Source organism: Dendrobates tinctorius, unplaced genomic scaffold (assembly GCF_039654945.1).
Source record: "Dendrobates tinctorius isolate UK_male_01 unplaced genomic scaffold, ASM3965494v1 ptg000030l, whole genome shotgun sequence".
Taxonomy (NCBI): Eukaryota; Metazoa; Chordata; class Amphibia; order Anura; family Dendrobatidae; genus Dendrobates; species Dendrobates tinctorius.
The window spans coordinates 62,929,409-62,947,931 of record NW_027361698.1 but is presented as its reverse complement, the minus strand read 5'-3'; the positions used below and the strand labels follow the sequence as shown (position 1 = coordinate 62,947,931).

Here is an 18,523-nt window from a genome sequence, read left to right as displayed (position 1 = left end):
GAGACCCGAGGAGCACTTTAAAACTCGCACATGACAGTCCACCGGAAGTGATGTGCTGGAAGCTGACCGGAAATTAGGTGATTTCATGAGGAGATTGTGACGGAACCAGGACTGCTTCAGATCCATCACCGTGTCCTCCTCCGATAGCGCGGACAGCAGGATTGCCTTGGAATTGGGGATGCCGGCCATGTGAGCGGATCATGATATGTCCTGCAGCGGGAAGCTCAGGTGGGCATTTCAATGGGAGCTGGGCTGCTATAGTATCTTTATAGAATCTTTCTTTATTTCTTTCTCTGTTTCTTTCTCATTCTCTGTTCTGTCTTTCCCTCTCTTTTTCTTTCTCTCTCTAATCTTTCTTTTTCTCTCTCTGTTCTTTCTTTCCCCTCTTTCTTTTTCTTTCTTTTTCTCTTTCTCTCTGTTCTTTCTTTCCCCTCTTTCTTTCTCTCTCCCTGTTCTTTTTTCTGTCCCCTTTATTTCTCTCTCTGTTCTTTCTTTCCCCTTTCTTTGTTCTTTTTTTCTGTCCCCTCTTTCTTTCTGTTTTCTTTCTCTTTCTTTCCTTTTCTCTGTTCTTTCTTTTCCCTCTTTCTTTCTCTCTGTTCTTTCTCTGTTCTTTCTTTCCCCTTTTTTTCTTTCTATTTCTTTCCCCTCTTTCTTTCTATTTCTTTCCACTCTTTCTTTCTCTCTGCTCTTTACTTCTTTCTTTCTGACTCTCTGCTCTTTCTTTCCCCTCTTTCTTTTTTCCGCTCTCGCTCTGTTCTTTTTTCTGTCCCCTCTTTCTTTCTCTCTGTTCTTTCTTTCCCCTTTCTTTCTCTCTCTGTTCTTCCTTTCTCTTTTTCTGTTTTCTTTTTATCTGTTCTCTCTGTTCTTTCTTTCCCCTCTTTTTTCTCTCTGTGTTCTTTCTCTTTCTTTCTCTGTTCTTTCCCCTCTTTCTTTCTCTGTTCTTTCTTTTGCTGTTCTTTCATTCCTTTTTCTTTCTCTCTGTTCTTTCTTTGTTCTTTCTTCCTGTCCGTTCATCTCTCCCTGTTCTTTCATTCTCTCGCTCTCTTTTCTGTTTTCTTTCTTTCTTTTCCTCAGTACCTGTCAGTGTGCCCACAGTACTAGCCACTGTGCCCATAATGCCAGCCACTGTGCCCTCAGTACCAGTCAGTGTGATCAGCAGCGCTAAATGGGTGCGGTTGGGCGTGGACCTAAGTGTGACTAGTTGTGAAATGGGTGTGGTAAGGGGCGTGGCCTAAAACTTCCTTTGTCCCTCCTTCAGAAGTTGGGAGGTATGGCAGTGTGGTCATCTACTGAGGTTCCCCTATACCACCATAGCTATAATCATGATTACCTGGTTAAAGGCCACAAGGAGACAGACAGAAAGGGCCCATGTGTAAGAACATATGGGCACTTTGCAGCCCAAAAGCACCTTCTTTGGTGGTACATATGGGCCCCCTTACCACTTGCGCCCATGAGCTGTTGCGCAGGTTGCAGCAATGATATGTCCTCCTGTTAGGGGCCCACTCAGATGTTTTGCCCTCCCTGAGCTGAACCCCTAGCTACGCCTCTGGTTAAAATTGAAATCCTTGTATGGATTTTGTAAATCTTTTTCCCTATAGGTAAGACTATGGTAAATGCATGGACAGATCAGCACTCACAGTCCATGCCATGTTTGCAAAAAGTGGGAAAGAGAAACGCAGTAGATTTCCCACGTGCTGCAGACTCCCAGCTCCAGCCAGGCTGATCAGGCTCTCGGGTAGATCGGCGCTCTGTTACTTAGGTCTGCGCAGTGCGCAGTTGAGGAGAGATTTCCGAGTGAGTGGATCGCGCACTGCTCTCTTCGCCATGTTGGTGTCCCCGGTAACCGGAATGTTGCGGAGCCGTGCTACAAGAAGTAAGTGTGGGCAGCAGATGTGTGCAGCGGGGGCTGATCAGTTGGGGCTACTGGCTGCTGTCGCCTAATGCACAGTGGCTGTGAGTGTACAGAGACATTTGCCCTTGTCATGTCCTGCTGAAGGGGGTCACACAGCAGACCTCAGCAGATTCATGTGTAACTACAGTAAGTGGCCCTGATGACTGCATATGCCCCTCGTGCTTGTACACTGGGGAGGGGATACCTTTGTGTCATAGCCATTGTATGCTGCCATATAGTGCACAGTGAGTGTCACATGTAATAATGGCACATACTGCAGGGTGTGAGTGATGGAGAGCATACATTGTATGCTGCCATATAGTGCACAGTGAGTACCACAGTCACATGTAATAATGGCACATACTGCAGGGTGTGAGTGATGGAGAGCATACATTGTATGCTGCCATATAGTGCACAGTGAGTGTCACATGTAATAATGGCACATACTGCAGGGTGTGAGTGATGGAGAGCATACATTGTATGCTGCCATATAGTGCACAGTGAGTGTCACATGTAATAATGGCACATACTGCAGGGTGTGAGTGATGGAGGGCATACATTGTATGCTGCCATATAGTGCACAGTGAGTGTCACATGTAATAATGGCACATACTGCAGGGTGTGAGTGATGGAGAGCATACATTGTATGCTGCCATATAGTGCACAGTGAGTGACACCGTCACATGTAATAATGGACATATACTGCAGGGTGTGAGTGATGGAGAGCATACATTGTATGCTGCCATGTAGTGCACAGTGAGTACCACAGTCACATGTAATAATGGCACATACTGCAGGGTGTGAGTGATGGAGGGCATACATTGTATGCTGCCATATAGTGCACAGTGAGCGACACCGTCACATGTAATAATGGGCATATACTGCAGGGTGTGAGTGATGGAGGGCATACATTGTATGCTGCCATATAGTGCACAGTGAGTGACACCGTCACATGTAATAATGGACATATACTGCAGGGTGTGAGTGATGGAGGGCATACATTGTATGCTGCCATGTAGTGCACAGTGAGTACCACAGTCACATGTAATAATGCCACATACAGCAGGGTGTGAGTGATGGAGGGCATACATTGTATGCTGCCATATAGTGCACAGTGAGCGACACCGTCACATGTAATAATGGGCATATACTGCAGGGTGTGAGTGATGGAGGGCATACATTGTATGCTGCCATATAGTGCACAGTGAGTGACACCGTCACATGTAATAATGGACATATACTGCAGGGTGTGAGTGATGGAGGGCATACATTGTATGCTGCCATGTAGTGCACAGTGAGTACCACAGTCACATGTAATAATGGCACATACTGCAGGGTGTGAGTGATGGAGGGCATACATTGTATGCTGCCATGTAGTGCACAGTGAGTACCACAGTCACATGTAATAATGGCACATACTGCAGGGTGTGAGTGATGGAGGGCATACATTGTATGCTGCCATGTAGTGCACAGTGAGTACCACAGTCACATGTAATAATGGGCATATACTGCAGGGTGTGAGTGATGGAGGGCATACATTGTATGCTGCCATATAGTGCACAGTGAGTGACACCGTCACATGTAATAATGGAACATACTGCAGGGTGTGAGTGATGGAGGGCATACATTGTATGCTGCCATGTAGTGCACAGTGAGTGACACCGTCACATGTAATAATGGGCATATACTGCAGGGTGTGAGTGATGGAGGGCATACATTGTATGCTGCCATATAGTGCACAGTGAATGACACCGTCACATGTAATAATGGCACATACTGCAGGGTGTGAGTGATGGAGGGCATACATTGTATGCTGCCATGTAGTGCACAGTGAGTACCACAGTCACATGTAATAATGGGCATATACTGCAGGGTGTGAGTGATGGAGGGCATACATTGTATGCTGCCATATAGTGCACAGTGAGTGACACCGTCACATGTAATATTGGACATATACTGCATGGTGTGAACCATGGGAGGGCATACATTGTATGCTGCCATATAGTGCACAGTGAATGACACCGTCACATGTAATAATGGCACATACTGCAGGGTGTGAGTGATGGAGGGCATACATTGTATGCTGCCATATAGTGCACAGTGAGTGCCATATGTAATAATGGACATATACTGCAGGGTGTGAGTGATCGGAGGGCATACATTGTATGCTGCCATATAGTGCACAGTGAGTGACACCGTCACATGTAATATTGGACATATACTGCATGGTGTGAACCATGGGAGGGCATACATTGTATGCTGCCATATAGTGCACAGTGAGTGCCAAATGTAATAATGGACATATACTGCAGGGTGTGAGTGATGGAGGGCATACATTGTATGCTGCCATGTAGTGCACAGTGAGTACCACAGTCACATGTAATAATGGGCATATACTGCAGGGTGTGAGTGATGGAGGGCATACATTGTATGCTGCCATATAGTGCACAGTGAGTGACACCGTCACATGTAATAATGGAACATACTGCAGGGTGTGAGTGATGGAGGGCATACATTGTATGCTGCCATGTAGTGCACAGTGAGTGACACCGTCACATGTAATAATGGGCATATACTGCAGGGTGTGAGTGATGGGAGGTCATACATTGTATGCTGCCATATAGTGCACAGTGAGTGCCACATGTAATAATGGACATATACTGCAGGGTGTGAGTGATGGAGGGCATACATTGTATGCTGCCATATAGTGCACAGTGAGTATCAGTCATATGTAATAATGGCACATACTGTAGGGTGTGAGTGATGGAGGGCATACATTGTATGCTGCCATATAGTGCACAGTGAGTACCACAGTCACATGTAATAATGGCACATACTGTAGGGTGTGAGTGATGGGAGGGCATACATTGTATGCTGCCATATAGTGCACAGTGAGTGACACCGTCACATGTAATATTGGACATATACTGCATGGTGTGAACCATGGGAGGGCATACATTGTATGCTGCCATATAGTGCACAGTGAGTGCCAAATGTAATAATGGACATATACTGCAGGGTGTGAGTGATGGAGGGCATACATTGTATGCTGCCATGTAGTGCACAGTGAGTACCACAGTCACATGTAATAATGGGCATATACTGCAGGGTGTGAGTGATGGAGGGCATACATTGTATGCTGCCATATAGTGCACAGTGAGTGACACCGTCACATGTAATAATGGAACATACTGCAGGGTGTGAGTGATGGAGGGCATACATTGTATGCTGCCATGTAGTGCACAGTGAGTGACACCGTCACATGTAATAATGGGCATATACTGCAGGGTGTGAGTGATGGGAGGTCATACATTGTATGCTGCCATATAGTGCACAGTGAGTGCCACATGTAATAATGGACATATACTGCAGGGTGTGAGTGATGGAGGGCATACATTGTATGCTGCCATATAGTGCACAGTGAGTATCACAGTCATATGTAATAATGGCACATACTGTAGGGTGTGAGTGATGGAGGGCATACATTGTATGCTGCCATATAGTGCACAGTGAGTACCACAGTCACATGTAATAATGGCACATACTGTAGGGTGTGAGTGATGGGAGGGCATACATTGTATGCTGCCATGTAGTGCACAGTGAGTGACACCATCACATGTAATAATGGACATATACTGCAGGGTGTGAACGATGGGAGGGCATACATTGTATGCTGCCATATAGTGCACAGTGAGTGCCATATGTAATAATGGACATATACTGCAGGGTGTGAGTGATCGGAGGGCATACATTGTATGCTGCCATATAGTGCACAGTGAGTGACACCGTCACATGTAATATTGGACATATACTGCAGGGTGTGAGTGATGGAGGGCATACATTGTATGCTGCCATGTAGTGCACAGTGAGTGACACCGTCACATGTAATAATGGGCATATACTGCAGGGTGTGAGTGATGGAGGACATACATTGTATGCTGCCATATAGTGCACAGTGAGTGCCACATGTAATAATGGACATATACTGCAGGGTGTGAACGATGGGAGGGCATACATTGTATGCTGCCATATAGTGCACAGTGAGTGCCACATGTAATAATGGCCATATACTGCAGGGTGTGAGTGATCGGAGGGCATACATTGCATGCTGCCATATAGTGCACAGTGAGTGACACCGTCACATGTAATAATGGCACATACTGCAGGGTGTGAGTGATGGAGGGCATACATTGTATGCTGCCATGTAGTGCACAGTGAGTACCACAGTCACATGTAATAATGGGCATATACTGCAGGGTGTGAGTGATGGAGGGCATACATTGTATGCTGCCATATAGTGCACAGTGAGTGACACCGTCACATGTAATAATGGAACATACTGCAGTGTGTGAGTGAAGGAGGGCATACATTGTATGCTGCCATGTAGTGCACAGTGAGTGACACCGTCACATGTAATAATGGGCATATACTGCAGGGTGTGAGTGATGGAGGGCATACATTGTATGCTGCCATATAGTTCACAGTGAGTGACACCGTCACATGTAATAATGGCACATACTGCAGGGTGTGAGTGATGGAGGGCATACATTGTATGCTGCCATGTAGTGCACAGTGAGTACCACAGTCACATGTAATAATGGGCATATACTGCAGGGTGTGAGTGATGGAGGGCATACATTGTATGCTGCCATATAGTGCACAGTGAGTGACACCGTCACATGTAATAATGGAACATACTGCAGGGTGTGAGTGATGGAGGGCATACATTGTATGCTGCCATGTAGTGCACAGTGAGTGACACCGTCACATGTAATAATGGGCATATACTGCAGGGTGTGAGTGATGGAGGGCATACATTGTATGCTGCCATATAGTTCACAGTGAGTGACACCGTCACATGTAATAATGGCACATACTGCAGGGTGTGAGTGATGGAGGGCATACATTGTATGCTGCCATGTAGTGCACAGTGAGTACCACAGTCACATGTAATAATGGGCATATACTGCAGGGTGTGAGTGATGGAGGGCATACATTGTATGCTGCCATATAGTGCACAGTGAGTGACACCGTCACATGTAATAATGGAACATACTGCAGGGTGTGAGTGATGGAGGGCATACATTGTATGCTGCCATGTAGTGCACAGTGAGTGACACCGTCACATGTAATAATGGGCATATACTGCAGGGTGTGAGTGATGGGAGGTCATACATTGTATGCTGCCATATAGTGCACAGTGAGTGCCACATGTAATAATGGACATATACTGCAGGGTGTGAGTGATGGGAGGGCATACATTGTATGCTGCCATGTAGTGCACAGTGAGTACCACAGTCACATGTAATAATGGCACATACTGCAGGGTGTGAGTGATGGGAGGTCATACATTGTATGCTGCCATATAGTGCACAGTGAGTACCACAGTCACATGTAATAATGGGCACATACTGCAGGGTGTGAGTGATGGAGGGCATACATTGTATGCTGCCATGTAGTGCACAGTGAGTACCACAGTCACATGTAATAATGGACATATACTGCAGGGTGTGAGTGATGGAGGGCATACATTGTATGCTGCCATATAGTGCACAGTGAGTATCACAGTCACATGTAATAATGGCACATACTGTAGGGTGTGAGTGATGGAGGGCATACATTGTATGCTGCCATATAGTGCACAGTGAGTACCACAGTCACATGAAATAATGGCACATACTGTAGGGTGTGAGTGATGGGAGGGCATACATTGTATGCTGCCATATAGTGCACAGTGAGTGCCATATGTAATAATGGACATATACTGCAGGGTGTGAGTGATCGGAGGGCATACATTGTATGCTGCCATATAGTGCACAGTGAGTGCCAAATGTAATAATGGACATATACTGCAGGGTGTGAGTGATGGAGGGCATACATTGTATGCTGCCATGTAGTGCACAGTGAGTGACACCGTCACATGTAATAATGGCACATACTGCATGGTGTGAGTGATGGGAGGTCATACATTGTATGCTGCCATGTAGTGCACAGTGAATACCACAGTCACATGTAATAATGGGCATATACTGCAGGGTGTGAGTGATGGAGGACATACATTGTATGCTGCCATATAGTGCACAGTGAGTGCCACATGTAATAATGGACATATACTGCAGGGTGTGAACGATGGGAGGGCATACATTGTATGCTGCCATATAGTGCACAGTGAGTGCCACATGTAATAATGGCCATATACTGCAGGGTGTGAGTGATCGGAGGGCATACATTGCATGCTGCCATATAGTGCACAGTGAGTGACACCGTCACATGTAATAATGGACATATACTGCAAGGTGTGAACCATGGGAGGGCATACATTGTATGCTGCCATATAGTGCACAGTGAGTGCCACATGTAATAATGGACATATACTGCAGGGTGTGAGTGATGGAGGGCATACATTGTATGCTGCCATATAGTGCACAGTGAGTGTCACATGTAATAATGGACATATACTGCAGGGTGTGAGTGATCGGAGGGAATACATTGTATGCTGCTATGTAGTGCACAGTGAGTGACACCGTCACATGTATTAATGGACATATACTGCAGGGTGTGAACGATGGGAGGGCATACATTGTATGCTGCCATATAGTGGATGGTGAGTGACACTGTCACATACTGCAGGGTGTAAGCGGTCTGGTGTGAGTGATGGGGGGTGTACACATTGTATTCGGAGGCAGCAGGTCACCCTATAGCTTCTTCACCCTATTACCTCCATTCATCATTGCTGTTTCTCTACTTTTTTGATGTCATTTGCTTTTTTGCGTCCTTGGTATTTGCTCCTTATTCTCTATATAGTTTTCACCACTTTTTACCTTTTTTTTGTCTGTTTTTATTTTTTCCTCCATCTTTGCTCATCCAGATGTTTTAGACACATTCATGAAGTGTGACTGTTCCCAGCTGTGGTATCTCGCTCCAGCCCCTGCCGGAGGAGGGTTCTGCAGGAGATTTTCTGTATGGTGCATATTATTTGTGCTGAAATTACTGAAACACTGGTTAATAAAATAAAGGGCATGTTTGTCTTTGGGCTGAATTCATGAACCATGTGCGCCATTTAGAAGAATTTTGTGAAAAAAAAAAATGTCAGCGAACAAGACAAAAAAAGGGACTTCAGTAAATTGTAAGTGATGAATCTGGCTTTTGTGTTTCCTTTGCTAGATTAGTAGATACATGTCCGCAGCTTATTATAGGATTCTGTGGGATGAATGTATGTACACTATATACAGCTCTGGTAAAAATTAAGAGACGACTGCACAGTTGTATAAAAATCAGCTTCTCTACATGTCTGACAGCCATTCCATTCCAGGGTCAGTTGAATTCCAATCAGAGTACACCTCATTCTACTTAATGTGCTTCTGATTAGGTGATCACCTGAACCAAATCTTATGTAACGAAGGAAAGTATAAAAAAAAACCCTGCTGTGGTGTTCACAATCCTCTTGCAATAGGACAAGCTGGATGGCAAAACAAGTGCTAGTAATATCCCAAACAGTAGTAGGAATGAAAAAATAACTTTTAGCCATGCCAAAGGAGTTGAAAAGTCTTCAGTGAGGAAAAGAAGGGCTCAATTCTGGCTTTACTAGCAGAGGGATACAGTGAACATCATGTTGCCTCCATCCTTAAAATTTCTAATCCGGCAGTGCATTGAAAGAAGGTCAAGCAGCAGACATTGGGGACAACAAAGCTACAGACCGGCAGAGGGTGAAAACGACTCTCCACTGCCCGGGATGACCGTCATCTTATTTGAATGTCACTCAGCAACCGCAGGATGACATCAAGTGACCTACAAAAGGAATGGCAAATGGCAGTTGGGCTGAAGTGCACAGCAAGAACAGTTCATAACAGGTTCCTATAGGCAGGACCCAAGTCATGTAAAGCTAGAAAAAGTCTTTCATCAATGAGATGCAAAGGAGAGTCAGGCTGAAGTTTGCCAAATACCATAAGGATTGGACCATAGAGGACTGGAGTAAGGTGTTCTCTGATGAGTCTAATTTCTAGCTTTGCCCAACACCTGGTCGTCTAATGGTTAGACGGAGACCTGGAGAGTCGTACAAGCCAGTGTCTTGCACCCACTGTGAAATTTGGTGGAGGATCGTTGATGATCTGGGGATGGCTTCAGCAAGGCTGGAATTGGGCAGGTTAATCTTTGCGACAGACGTATGAATCAAACCGCATACAAGGTTATCCTGGAAAAACAGTTGATTCCTTCTGCTCAGGCAATGTTCCCCAACTCTGAGGACTGTTTTTTCCAGCAGGACAATGCGCCATTCCACACAGCTAGGTCAATGTGTGGATGAAGGAGCATCACATCAAATCCCTGTCATGGCCAACCCAATCTCCAGACATGAACCCCATTGATAATATCTGGAATATAATCAAGAGGAAGATGGATAGTCACAAACCATCAAAGAAGAACTGCTTAAATTTTTGTACCAGGAGTGGCATAAGGTCACCCAAAAGCAGTGTGAAAGACTGGTGGAAAGCATGCCAAGATGCATGAAAGCTGTGATTAAAAATCATGGTTATTCCACAAAATATCGATTTCTGAATTCTTCCTGAGTTAAAACATTAGTATTGTTGTTTCTAAATGATTATGAACTTGTTTTCTTAGCATTATTTGAGGTCTGCAAGCACTGTATATTTTTGCAATTTTGACCATTTCTCATTTTCTGAAAATAAATACAAAATTTATTGTTTGGAAATTCGAAGACATGTCAGTAGTTTATAGAATAAAAGAGCAATTTACATTTTACTCAAAAATATACCTATAAAGAGAAAAATCAGAAACTGAAAATTTTGCAGTGGTCTATTAATTGTTGCCAGAGCTGTATGTATATTCCCACTGACCAAATTTCTGTGTGTGGACAAAAAAAAAAAAAAAAAAAATCTGTGTGCACTAGTTTCTCCTGTAAATCGGACTCAACTCTATCTGTGCGTCAAAAAAAAAATCAGATATCCTACAACGCCACAGTGTAGTGTCTGATTTTTTTTTTTTCCGGATACCACACATATCCATTATAACCATTTATATCCACGAATTATGTCCATTATAATGGAGCTGTGCACATGTCCGTGTTATTGCGAGGACTGTGTCCATGCAGAACACACTGAGACAGGTCCATTTATTTTCCAGCTGCATGGATGACCAGGGCCAATACAAGTCTCTCGGTCTGTCACACACAGCGCATGGATCCCATCAGTGGACTATCCGTGTGCTGTACGTGTGTAACAATGCAAAGTATTGGAGAAAATCTGTAATGTGTTTCTTTATCCATTCGTGAAAAATACCGATGACACTGATGGTAAAAACGGACACACGGATGGATGCGCTGATCACACCGGTACAGTTTTTCACGTATGTGTTGTAAACAATTGTGTGTGTATTCCAAAGGTACTTCTTAACCCCTTTACCCCCGAGGGTGGCTTGCACGTTAATGACCGGGCCAATTTCTGACCACTGTCCCTTTATGAAGTAATAACTCTGGAACGCTTCAACGGATCTTGGCGATTCTGAGAACGTTTTCTCGTGACATATTGTACTTCACGATAGTAGTAAAATTTCTTCAATATGACTTGCGTTTATTTGTGTAAAAAAATGGAAATTTGGCAAAAATGTGGATAATTTTGCAATTTTCAAACTTTTAATTTTTATGCCCTTAAATTAGAGAGATACTGTATGTCACACAAAATACTTAATAACATTTTCCATATGTTTACTTTACATGAGCAAAATTTTGGAAACAAATTTTTTTTTTGTTAGGAAGTTATAAGGGTTAAAAGTTGCCCAGCAATTTCTCATTTTTACAACAAAATTTACAAAACTATTTTTTTTTTAGGGACCACCTCACATTTGAAGTCACTTTGAGGGGTCTATATGGCAGAAAATACCCAAAAGCGACACCATTCTAAAAACTGCACCCCTCAAGCTGATCAAGACCACATTCAAGAAGTTTATTAACCCTTCAGGTGTTTCACAGGGGCAAAAGAAACGTGGAAGGAAAAAATGAACATTTAACTTTTTAGTCACACAAATGATTTTTTACCAACTATTTTTTTTTTATTTTCCCAAGGGTAACAGGAGAAATTGGACCCAAAAAGTTGTTGGCAAATTTGTCCTGAGTACGCTGATACCCCATATGTATGTGTGTGGGGGGGACCACTGTTTGGGTGCATTGCAGGGCTCGGAAGGGAAGGGGCGCCAGTTGACTTTTTCAAACTAAAATTGGCTGGAATTGAGATCGAACAATATGTCCCGTTTGGCGAGCCCCTGTATTATTACCAATTGAGTGCTGCCTGCTTATAACTATCATAAAAATTAGCACTAAATATAAAGGATCACATGTATGGAATCGTATGGTAAATAAACATACAATAGGGAAAATAAGTATTTGATACCCTGCCAATTTTGCAAGTTTTCCCACCTACAAAGAAAGGAGAGGTCTGTAATTTTTATTGTGAGTACACTTCTACTGTGAGAGACAGAATCTAAACATAAAAACCAGAAAATTACTTTGTGTAATTTTTACATCGTACAGCTCCATACAGTACAGACCAAAAGTTTGGACACACCTTCTAATTCAAAGAGTTTTCTTTATTTTCATGACTATGAAAACTGTAGATTCACTCTGAAGGCATCAAAACTATGAATTAACACATGTGGAATTATATAATTAAAGTGTGAAACAACTGAAAATATGAAAATATGTATTATATTCTAGGTTCTTCAAAGTAGCCACCTTTTGCTTTGATTACTGCTTTGCACACTCTTGGCATTCTCTTGATGAGCTTCAATAGGTAGTCACCGGAAATGGTTTTCCCATGGTCTTGAAGGAATTCCCAGAGATGCTTAGCACTTGTTGGCCCTTTTGCCTTCACTCTGCGGTCCAGCTCACCCAAAGCCATCTCTATTGGGTTCAGGTCTGGTGACAATGGAGGCCAGGTCATCTGGCGTAGCACCCCATCACTCTCCTACTTGGTCAAATAGCCCTCACACAGCCTGGAGGTGTGTTTGGGTTCATGGTCCTGTTGAAAAATAAATGATGGTCCAACTAAACGCAAACCGGATGGAATAGCATGCCTCTGCAAGGTGCTGTGGTAGCCATGCTGGTTCAGTATGCCTTCAATTTTGAATAAATGCCTAACCGTGTCAGCAGCAAAGCACCCCCACACCATCACACCTTCTCCTCCATGCTTCATGGTGGGAACCAGGCAGGAAGAGTCCCATCCGTTCACCATTTCTGTGTCGCACAAAGATACGGTGGTTGGAACCAAAGATCTCAAATTTGGACTCATCAGACCAAAGCACAGATTTCCACTGGTCTAATGTCCATTCCTTGTTGCCTGTCCTTAGCAGTGGTTTCCTAGCAGCTATTTTACCATGAAGGCCTGCTGCACAAAGTCTCCTCTTAACAGTTGTTGTAGAGATGTGTCTGCTGCTAGAACTCTGTGTGGCATTGACCTGGTCTCTAATCTGAGCTGCTGTTAACCTGCGATTTCTGAGGCTGGTGACTCAGATGAACTTATACTCTGCAGCAGAGGTGACTCTTGGTCTTCCTTTCCTGGGGCGGTCCTCATGTGAGCCAGTTTCTTTGTAGCGCTTGATGGTTTTTGCCACTGCACTTGGGGACACTTTCAAAGTTTTCCCAATTTTTCGGACTGATGGACCTTCACTTCTTGAAAAACGAGTGGCCATCATTACTTTTTTACTTAGAATTTGTATTATGGCAAGAAAAAAGCAGCTAACAGTCTATTCAGTGGGACTATCAGCTGTGTATCCACCAGACTTATGCAGAACACAACTGATGGTCCCAACCCCATTTATAAGGCAAGAAATCCCACTTATTAAACCTGACAGGGCACACCTGTGAAGTGAAAACCATTTCCGCTGACTACCTCTTGAAGCTCATCAAGAGAATGCCAAGAGTGTGCAAAGCAGTAATCAAAGCAAAAGGTGGCTACTTTGAAGAACCTAGAATATAAGACATACAGTATTTTCAGTTGTTTCACACTTTTTGTTAATTATATAATTCCACATGTGTTAATTCATAGTTTTGATGCCTTCAGCGTGAATCTACAATTTTCATAGTCATGAAAATAAAGAAAACTCTTTGAATGAGGTGTGTCCAAACTTTTGGTCTGTACTGTATATACAGCATGAGCCCCCACATAGCCTTCTATGTACATACACTTGGGAAAAAAAACAGGGCTGTGGAGGGCACTGTGCTCCCCGTGGGCCACTGTTTCAGCCGTTCGGCTAGTTTGGTCTGTGGGCCAGACTTGAACAGGCAGAGGGCTTGCTGTGGCCCGCGGTCCGCACTTTGCCTAGGTCTGCCTTAAAGGGTTATTCTCACTTTAAAGGGATGCAATATTCTCTTTTCAAGAATGGTGGGATTTTAACACCTTGGTGACCATCAATGTGACTTGACCTGAGATGTAAGTGAATAGCATCCCCTTATGGATGAAAATTCCGCACCTGTACACTATAGCTGACATGCTGCTGCATTCTTCTGATCAGTGTTAGCGCCGACCATGGCCGCTTAACCACTTAGATACTGTTTTCAATAATGACTACAGCATCTAGATGGTTCACAGAGTGTGGGGACTTCCTATTTAACCCCATCGGCACCCTGAGATCATGAATGTGTGGTCCACATGGTTGCCATGATATTTCAAGGCCCATTAACTGCTTTAGAGTCTGCGGCTGTTTACGACATTCAGGTGGTAAAAATAACCATTTTTCTTTCCTGCCATGTCACTTTGCAATAATTCCTGAAAAGCACTTGAAGGGTTAATAAACTACCTGACAGCAGTTTTGAATATGTTGAGTTGCACTGTTTTTTAAATGATCTCACTTTTATAGGACCCTCAAGGTCACTTCAAAACAGAATCAGTCCTGAAAAAATCAGTTTTGTAGTTTTGTAAATTTCCCTGAAAAAAAAAAAAAAAAAAAAATACATTTGTAAAGCTTCCAACCTCCTAACAAAATAAAAGAACACTTTACAGATGATGCTGAAGTAAAGCTGTCATGAGGGAAATGGTATTTTGTCTGGCTTAAAAAGATAATCATTCAAAGTTTTAAACATTTTTTATTTTTAGAAATTAGACATTTTTGTCAAATTTCTTATATTTTTTTTAAATAAATGCAAAATATATCAACCTAAATTTACCATTATCATAAAATCTAATGTGTTACTGGGTCAGATTTGAAAATTTTGGCCTGGTCACTAAGGGGTTAAATTTGATTGTATACTGCTTGTTGCCTAGGTTACTGGCCTCTGCTGCAGTCTCAGAGGTGGCTATCCTTCTAGACAAGGAGCGCAGAGCTAACAAGTAGAGATGAGCGAATCAGAACTTAAAAGTTTGGGGTTCGTACCGGACAGTTAGTGTTCTCCCGGAGGTCCGTTGCAATGTTCTGGGGGAAATCCAGGAGGAGAGAGGGGCCTGCTCATCCAAGAGCTTGCAAATTGCCTCTTCAGATTGGAAGAGGACTAGAACTCTATCACCACCTATTGGATTTAGCAATCCTAAGTCATTATTGACCCTTTAACAAGCCTTGCCATATGACTTAGGATAAAAGCCAAACTAGAATCTGTTTTCAGACGTGTTTCGGGGTGCAAAGCATGAGATCTGATTTGTATGTGTCACGTACTTTATTTTTCAATCACTAGAAGAAGCAGAGTTAAAAAAAAAATACATGTATGTTTAAATAGTAACATTTATGTGATTGTATGTCTATACAGTACCTTACATTGCAGCCTCCCTCGGGAAAACGTCAGTGATATCACTTGGCTGAACGTTTGAGTAGAATCTTCATTTTTAATTTTATTTTTTTGCCACATGAGGGTTCCCTGATCTGAAAAAAATGTTGGATTGGTAATTCCCACATACATCTACAGTATGTGATAATGTAACTGCCTATGTCATTTCAGTTCTTTCCAGGTCGATGTTTACGGCAAGGCGTCCTGATCCTTCACAGCCAGACTGGCTTGCAGTCACCTTGGCCTTTGGGACGTCTGCAGCTCTCTGGGGTCTGGTGAGTATTTTGCTTAGCAAGTACCGTATTTTTCGGACTATAAGACGCATCGGACCATAAGACGCACCCCAATTTTCAGAATGAAAATAGGGGAAAAATGTGTCAAATGGGGGTCCGTCTTACAGTCCGAATTCAGCTTACCTGGGAAGGGATCCAGCACAGGTGGAGGAGTGGTCACAGGGGTCATTCAGTGCTCCAGGCTGGTGCGATGGCGGCGGCTCTGTGCTGGGGCAGGTGGGCTATGCTGGGGCAGGTGGGCTGGGCTGGGGCAGGTGGGCTCTGTGGGGTGAGGGTGGCGGCGGGCTGTGCTCCGGTGCAGGGGCGGCGGCTCCGCCGGCATTTCCTCGAAGCCCGGTGGTCCCCGCACATCCATTGCTGGCTGCTGCCATGTTGCGGTGGCCTCCGGGAAGATGGCCACCGGTCCGGGGACGGCGCATGCGCAGGTTCAGATCTCGTCCCGAGATCTCGGGAGACAAGATTCAAATCTCGGCAGCGAGATCTCGTCACCCGAGATCTCAGGACGAGATCTGAACCTGCGCATGTGCCGTCCCCGGACCGGTGGCCATCTTCCCGGCGTCCATGTTCCCGGAGGCCACCGCAACATGGCAGCAGCCAGCAACGGATGTGCGGGGACCTCCGGGCTTTGAGGAAATGCCGGCGGAGCCCCCCATGGAGCACAGAGCCGCTACCCCTGCATCTTAGCACAGCCTGCTGCCACCACCGCATCACCCGCACCAGCCTCCAGATATGATAGGAAGTGAGTATATTGCGACCATAAGACGCACCCCCCACTTTCCCCCAAAATTTTGGGGGAAAAAAGTGCGTCTTAGTACCGGATTTTTCGGACCATATCTATTGGATTTTGAAAGAGAGAAAATGCTCTTGTGGCATCTGCCTTCGATATGCTACAGATATGTGCACTGCTTGCATGGAGAGGAATGTGCATACTGCTTGCATGGAGCGGGCTCAAGAACTCGCCCCAAGTGGCACCTGTCTATCCCACTTTCTGTGCCCCTCCTTTGCTCTATCTCTTTTTGCCCCCTCCTCTCTGGTGACCCTCCTTTGCCACCTATCCTCTCTGGTGACTCTCGTTTGCCACCCTTCCTCTCTGGCGACCCTCCTTTGCCGTCCTTCCTCTCTGGCGACCCACTTTGGCCGCCTTTCTTCTCTGGCGACCCACTTTGGCCGCACTTCTTGGCCGCCCTCCCTCTCTGGCGACCCACCTTGGCCTCCCTTCCTCTCTTGCGACCCATCTTGGCCACCCTTCCTCTCTGGCGACCCTCCTTCACCACTCCTGTTCTTTTCACACACAACACTTGAACCGAAAATACAGTCGTTTGAATAAGCCCTCAGTATGATTACTGTGATACATAATTCATAGGTCGTTACACTTATAGAACTATATATATGAACTATGAGTTTGGCATCACATTAGTCGTACTTGCCTAAAATTCCTGTTGCTAAGCCCTTATTGCACAGAGCGCTGTAAAAATTGTTTAATTTTTTTTCAGTACATTATATGGTCCATTTATTTCTTACAGGGAACATATCATCAGAAAATAACAACCTCTTTCACAAACGTTTTTAATTGGTAATCCCCTACTTTTTCATTGATGTCCTAGAACAGCTGCCCAGCTAGAGTGCCGGGTGTCAGACCCTGACCAATCAGACATTAATTACCTATCCCAAAGATAGGGCATCAATGAAAAAGTAGTGGACAGCCTCTTTCAATGATTAGCCAATGCTTTTTTTTTTTTTTTTTTTTTTTTTAATTTTACATATCACTATTCATATAAAAAAAACAACAACATGAAAACCTTATTTTAACAATAGGTCATTTTGTTGTGATACATTCTTTTTAATATTAATTACAAATTCTGGAGGGGGAAACCAAAACAACCCCCCCATCTAATGATGCTGTTTCTTTTTGTAGCTGACATTTTCCAGTACGTTTATATTGCCGTATTTATATTTTACAGCTTTTCAAACAACACAATGACGATGTTGCAGAGTATAAGAAGAGAAATGGCTTGCAATAAACCAAACATCATGTCATAATATTGTAAGTAATAACTGATGCTGATTATTCTGTCATTATTGGGATTGCTGTTTGAAAGCTTTCGTTTAGTGTGGTTTACCACTGCCAAGAATCTATCAAAATGAAAGCGGTGTTTTCATGATAAAAGATAAAAACAGACCAAAAGCCAGTGAGAAATGAAGCAAGTTTGGCATTTTAATCTGCATTTCTTCTTCTACTCGTGCTTTTGTTACTCATTTTCAAGTGATGCTAAACCATCAATGCACAGTGCTCCCAAGCTATTTCCTAGTGAGCTTGTAAGCACTGCCTTGAGGCTGGCTACGAGCTGCACTGCCTGCAAACTGAACGGGCGAGCTCGCTGGAGTAAAGCAGTCAGCTCCTGATCCCGGCCAGCTTCAGCCCTTCCGCTCTCTGAATGTTGCACAGACATGATTCCTGGTCTGATCTATCAATCAGGAGTGACTGTCGTAAGCAGAGACCAGGGAGATGTTAGAATGGGAGCGGCTGGGAATTGGTCTCCTGAGCATTACTCCATTTGTTATTTTTTACTATAGTAA

At 44.0% G+C, this 18,523-nt stretch overlaps 1 long non-coding RNA gene across 2 annotated transcripts; it reads left to right on the top strand.

The window, feature by feature from the left end:
• The first annotated feature begins 1,253 nt into the window (after positions 1 to 1,253).
• On the top strand, positions 1,254 to 17,943 carry LOC141086242 (uncharacterized). 2 transcript variants are annotated; one of them, XR_012231554.1, is made up of 4 exons: positions 1,254 to 1,268; positions 1,599 to 1,873; positions 15,825 to 15,928; positions 17,908 to 17,943. It is a non-coding gene; the product is annotated as an uncharacterized lncRNA (long non-coding RNA). The 2 variants fall into 2 exon arrangements; XR_012231553.1 differs by lacking the exon at positions 1,254 to 1,268 and adding an exon at positions 1,358 to 1,372.
• Positions 17,944 to 18,523: the final 580 nt, after the last annotated feature.